Source organism: Prinia subflava, chromosome 15 (genome assembly GCF_021018805.1).
Source record: "Prinia subflava isolate CZ2003 ecotype Zambia chromosome 15, Cam_Psub_1.2, whole genome shotgun sequence".
In the NCBI taxonomy this organism is placed as follows: domain Eukaryota; kingdom Metazoa; phylum Chordata; class Aves; order Passeriformes; family Cisticolidae; genus Prinia; species Prinia subflava.
In genome coordinates this window covers 17,032,365-17,038,364 of record NC_086261.1, presented here as the reverse complement: position 1 = coordinate 17,038,364, position 6,000 = coordinate 17,032,365, and positions in this window count along the sequence as shown.

The following is a 6,000-nucleotide window of genomic DNA, read 5'->3' as shown; positions in this document are numbered from 1 at the left end:
TACGGATATCCTTAGGATACTGCAGTGGTTCTGGACACAGCATAGGGGGGACCTTGCAGCACTGCAGCCCCTTGCAGGAAGGGGCTCGTGGCTCACCCGCCCCCCTCCCTCAATTGTAGAGTAAGATACTCCTTTGAGAAAAGCTCTGCAAGTCTCCAGAGCACTCAGAGCCCAAACCACCCCTAAGAGCCTGAGGAGGATGGTGGCAAGAGCATGCAAACTGGAGAATTCACGCAAGTGCTTCCGTCTCGGAGTCAATACCAAAGCCCAGGGAAGCACACCACGCCTGAGGCTGCGTCCTCAGAGCCGGTGCCGCTCGGACATCCAGCAACACAGCACTCCAAAACCCAGGTAGGATTCGCTTTCCCTACCCACCTGGAAGGATTTGGCAAATTCAACGCACTGCCTCTCCAGGCTTCCCTGGAAGTCCTCCACGCTGCAGCTACAAACTACAGATCCCCTGTGCTTCCAGAGGCACCAGTCAAGCAGCACTGGTGAGTCCTCCTGGCACCATGTGAGACACCCTGGGGTGTAACCAGTGACCCAACAGCCATTCTCAGCCATTCCATCCTGCTACACCTCACAATCCCAATCCAGAGGCACAGACAGTTTTGTCACAGGATGAACAAATCAGTGGAGAAGCGATCCAGTTAACAGGTGCTTTAAAGCCACCAGGAGTCAAACACCATTTGCTAACACCTGGTAAGACACCCAGTCTCTTAGAGAGCTAGAAGCCCCTGGATCAGAACCAAAGACGGCTGATTCAGTTCTCTGCAGCAGGCACACAGTGCCACAGAGCAAACGATTCTGAGACTGTAGGTTAAGTCATTGGAGGCCAGAAACACAGACACAAGCAGCATCATACACAGACACACAGCAAGATAAAGCTCAGGCAGGAGGGCAGTCCTCCACATCCTGACTCAACTAAGAACATAAATCTAAGCAGGAAAACTCATCCCCAGAACACTGAGGTTTCAAGGAGGGTACTGAAAGGCTCCAGACCCCTCTTGCAACCCAAAATGCACAGAATTCAGAGAAGGAGCACCAAGAAACAGAGAGGAGCTGCCCTCCCTCAGAGTAAGAGCAAGCCTTACCACCACGGCAGAGAGCTCTTGCTGTGCACCAGGAAGCCGCCAGGTCCCTGCACTTCCCATCCCACCACCCCAAGGAGAGCCCACAGCCTGCGGAGTTTACCTGCAGGAGGGCCCACTCCAGGCACAACCAGCAGCACTCAGGGGTACAACACACACCTGCACAGCAAAACACCCCAAAGGTGTCCAAGGCAACTGGAAATGAGGAACCTCCACCGCCCCGAGGCACACACACCTGCAGAAAACCTAGAGATAATGAAATCCCAGGGCTAGGCAGAACCTGCTGCATCACAACAGCACTGGCACAGGATTAGGATAGCCTAATCCTTAGGGAAGTCATTAAACACAGCTTGGCTGCCAGTATGGCCAAGATGAGCATTAGCTTTTGGGGATACTGTGGAGCAGGTAAAGCTCAGATACACCACCTCAGCTACAGCCCAGCCTCTGCTTTTTACATCTTCCATAGATATCTCACCCAGGCAGCACCATGCCCAGAGGGGTTCTTGGAGCTATAGCTACAGCCAAGAGGGCTTCCAATCCCAAGGCAAAATTTAAGATGCTGTTAAAATGGTGCCCATATTAACATAACCAAGCCAAGATGGCTCCATACTTCAATGAAATGCAGTTCAGAAAATCGTTTTTTGATGATATGTTTTGCTTCCTGAGTTAAAGTCAACTACACCCCTGCAAAACATGACATTGGTGTAACTGTTTCCACCAAGCAACACGCTCCCGACCCCCAGCTCATCCCAAATTTAGGCAAGGCTGCAGTAGCTCTCCCACTATCAGCAAGGCTAAGGTTCAGCAGCTGTTTCAGGTTTTACTGAGTAGAAGTGTCTTGAACACACCTGGCTGGAATTAAGACTGGTCTTAATTCACAGAGGAGCGCTGACTTCAGAAAAACATCCGTTTTGCCAAAATCCCTGTTTTTAAAAGCATTTCACCATCAAGGCAGCTTATTTTGGGGGGGTTTTTTGGGAATTGTTTTTTTTGAAACATTTTTAAGCCATCACTCACAAGCAGCTTTGTACACAATCAATACCCACAGCTACCTGTCAAAGCTGAATAAGTTTTTTATTGGTTTAGGGAGACTGTTCCAGTTGAGACAAACTGCAGCGAAGCAACGGGGTCCTGGAGCTCTCCTCTGCACCCACTGTGTGCACAGCTGTGCCTGCAGCCCCTCACCAGCACTCCAGGTGCCAGCACACCTCGTTAGCCCATGACACAGGCACCAGTAATGAGCATTAATTGGCTTCAGCTGGGGAACAGCAACCGTTAAAAAAAGAACTTGTTTTTCAGCAGACTTGTCTCCCTCAGAAGAGTCCCCTTTGTCCATACTCAATTACCAACTGAGCCTCCTGTGTCACCCCCCACCCCAACCAGACATTAAATGGACTTTCAGCATATAGTTTAAGAATAAAACAACACCTTAGGTCACCTTATACTCTAAAAAAGCGTGCAAAAGTATCACTTGCATGAGTACAAGTGCCCACTCTAGCCGAAACATGCCCCACCATCCAAACCTGAGCTCAGCACCTCCAACCCAGCTTCATCCCCCGTAAAACCCCAGAAGAGCGGAATAATAGGTTGCTAGGTTAGGAGCCGGTTTCGTCCGGCGTTTCCCTTAAGGCAGCGCTGGGCATTTGATGGAGTCCCTGAGCCTGAGCTCCGTCAGAGCCCCCGGTTCCCCAGGGGTGCCTCAGCAGCAGGACCCCCTCGAGACCAGTCCAAAGAGAATGGGGCTCCCATAGCAGCGCTCCGACACCAAGTGAGGGAACTCCATCCGCCGCTGTCCTGAGGGCTCGGGGCTCCCATCCCCTCTTCACACAGCTAAAACAGGCGGGAACGCCACCCCCAGCAGCACCGCCGCGTGGAACCACGTGGCGGGGCGGCCTCGCGAGGCGGCACGTGTTCGCACTCACCGGCGGGAAGGCCATGGTGGCACTGCGGGCAGGCGGTCGCAGAACGCGGCAGAGGCGAGCCGAAGCGATGGCGAAGGCACCGGGAACGGCGGGGGCTCTCGCCCGGCCCGCGGCTTTTATGGCCCGGGCCGAGACGGGGGCGGAGGGTGGGGGCACGGGAGGGAGGGGAGGGGGCGCCGCTGAGGGGCGGGGCTGCAGCGCATGCGCGGGGCACGCGCCGGCCGCGTGCCGCCTGCCCGGCGCCATCGGCCGCTTCCCGCCACCGCCGGGCGGAGCCGGCTCGCCCCGGGCGCCTTGAGAGGACGGGGCACCCGCCGGTCAACGTGGGGTCACCCGAGGGATTCAGTCAGTTCCAAGAGAGATGGGACGGTGGCGCTGCTCTGTCCCGCTTCAACTGCACTCCCAGAGACACCTCAGCGCTGGGAGCTGCCACATGCAGGATGTGGCACTCCCTGTGGCCGCACCCTGAGGGGAATGGGATCCCCTAGGCGTTAAATTGAGGTCCCCAAGGGCAGGCTTAGCGTCATCCTGTCTTCACTCGTGGGCTGTGGTACACGCTCAGCTCCCTCAGAGGGGATGGGAGCCCTGAGCGGTTAAATCAGCCCCTCTGAGTGGAGTGGGGTGGTGCTGGCACTGTGGTGCCGAGCCTTGGCAGCACCTCAGCACCAGAAACTCCCCATTCCTGGGCTGTGGTGCTCACTGAACACCGCATGAGGCAATGGGAGTCCTGAGGGGTTAAGTGAGCCCCTCTGAGGGGAGTGGGATGGTGGAGGCACTGCCCAGCTGGAGCCCCTCAGGGACATCTCAGCACTGGCAGCACTCCACGTTCCTCTGAGGGGAACGGGACCCTAAGGGCCAATGACAGGACTTAAGGGTTTAAATTAGCCCCTCTGATGGGTCTGGGATGGTAGCAGTTCTGACTATTCACTTCAGCACCTCTGGGGCCTTCACCACACATAGGCTGGGTGCTCGCCGAGCGCTCTGTGAGGGTGTGCAGGAAATCACACTATGAAAAGCCAGTGTCCATAAAGGAGACAGAGGAATCCTGCAACTTTATTCAAATAAAGGGAGAGATTATCCACTGGAGCATACATCCACAGAGCTCTCTCTCTCTTGGTTTCAGAGGGCACATCCTCCTTTTAGCCTAAACTCCTGCCTGCATGTTGCCCTCTTCCTTTCCCTATCAGCTGAGGTACTAGGAAGATACAGCCTTCCCGAACCACCTACCATATATTCCCCCTTTAAACACATCATTTTTCTCCCAAAGTTCAGAAACTCAGGCTTGTACGGACCTTTCATCTGTTTCAGGTGTCAAATTGTTTGGGTTCTGTAACAAACCTGCAGCTTGAAGTTGGTAGAGACATTAAGAACCTTCACCCATGGAATTGTTTGTAAATACATGAGCACAAATCTTTCCTGTCAAGGGGAATGGGGTTCCCCAAGAGCAGCATCAGTGCTGGCAACTTCCACACATGGGCTATGATGCTCACTGAGCCCCCTGTGAGAGGATGGGACCTCCAAAGGCTTAAATCAGTCCCTCTAAAGGGAATGCAATGGTGGCCCTGCCTGGCTGGAGCTCTTCTGAGGACATCTCAGTGCTAGCAGCTCTCCATGCATGGGCTGTGGCGCTCACTGTGCTCCTTCTGATGGATGAGACCCCCAAATGGCTCTCAAATGACCCCCCCCATGAGGGCATCATGTCGGTGGCAGTGCTGCTGTGCCCAGCTGAAGCCCTCCAGGGACGCCGCAGAGCCAGCATCTGTCCACACACAGGTTGTGGCACTCACTGAGCCCCCTCTGAAGGGATGTGACACCCCATGTCTAAAAATGAGGTTTGCCAAGGGCAGTCTCAATGCTGGCAGCTCCTACACATGAACTGTGGTATTCACTGTGACCCCTCTGAAGAGATGGGACCCCCAAGGGCTTAAACAAGCCCCTCTAAGAGGAATGGGATGATGGCACTGGCTGTGGCACTCACTGAGCACCCCATGAAGGAATGGGACCCTGGAGGAATTAAATCAGCCCCTGAAAGGGGAATGGCACGGTGGTGGCACTGCAGTTTCCATCTGGAGCCTTCACAGGGACACCTCAGCGCTGTCAGCTCCCACACATGGGCTGTGGTGCTCACTAAGCCCACTCTGAGGGGAATGGGATCCCCAATGGCTAAAATTGTGTCCCTAAGGACTTAAATCAGCTCTTCTGAGGTACTGGCATGGTGGCAGTGCTGTGGCTTTCAGCTTCAGAACTCCTGGGGTTACCTCAGTGCCAGCCTCTTGCCACACACAGGGTGGGTGTTCACTGAGCCCACTCTGAGTGGAATGGGACCCAAAGGGGTTAAAATGGAGTCCCCAAGGGAAACGGGGTGGTGGCAGTGCTGTGGTGCCTGGCTTTAGCCCTTCCAGAGCCCCTTTGGCTCCAGCAGCATTCCACATGCAGGTTCAGTACTCTCTGGGCTCCCCATGGGAGAATGAGACCCCCAAGGGCTTAAATCAGTCCCCCTAAGGGGACTGGAGTGGTGGCACTGTGATGCCTGGCTGCAGCTTCCCTCCCAGGGACACCTCAGTGCTGGCAGCTCCCACACACAGGCTGTGATGCTCACCGGGCCCTCCATGAGGGAATGGGACCCCCAGGGGGTTAAAGTGGGGTTCCCAAAGGCAGCCTCAGTGTGCTGGCATCTCTCCACAGGTTGTGGCACTCACTGGTTCGTGAAGGGATAGGACCCCAAGGGTTAAATCAGCCTCCCTAAGAGAAACAGGGAGGTGCCATCATTGTGGCTCCCTGCTGCATCCCTGTCCCTGTCCTTGTGGGAATGGGCTTTTCCCTGTGGAATGAACACTTGACATGCAGTTGTTGGTGCTGCTGCTCCAGACAGGGATTCCTCACCCGTCAGAAAACATAAAGGTGTTTTTTTCATCTCTTACCTGGAATAGCAGAAAGCCCCTTGGCCTTTTTGTGGCAGTGGAGGCAGTTTGGGGTTCAGACCTTCC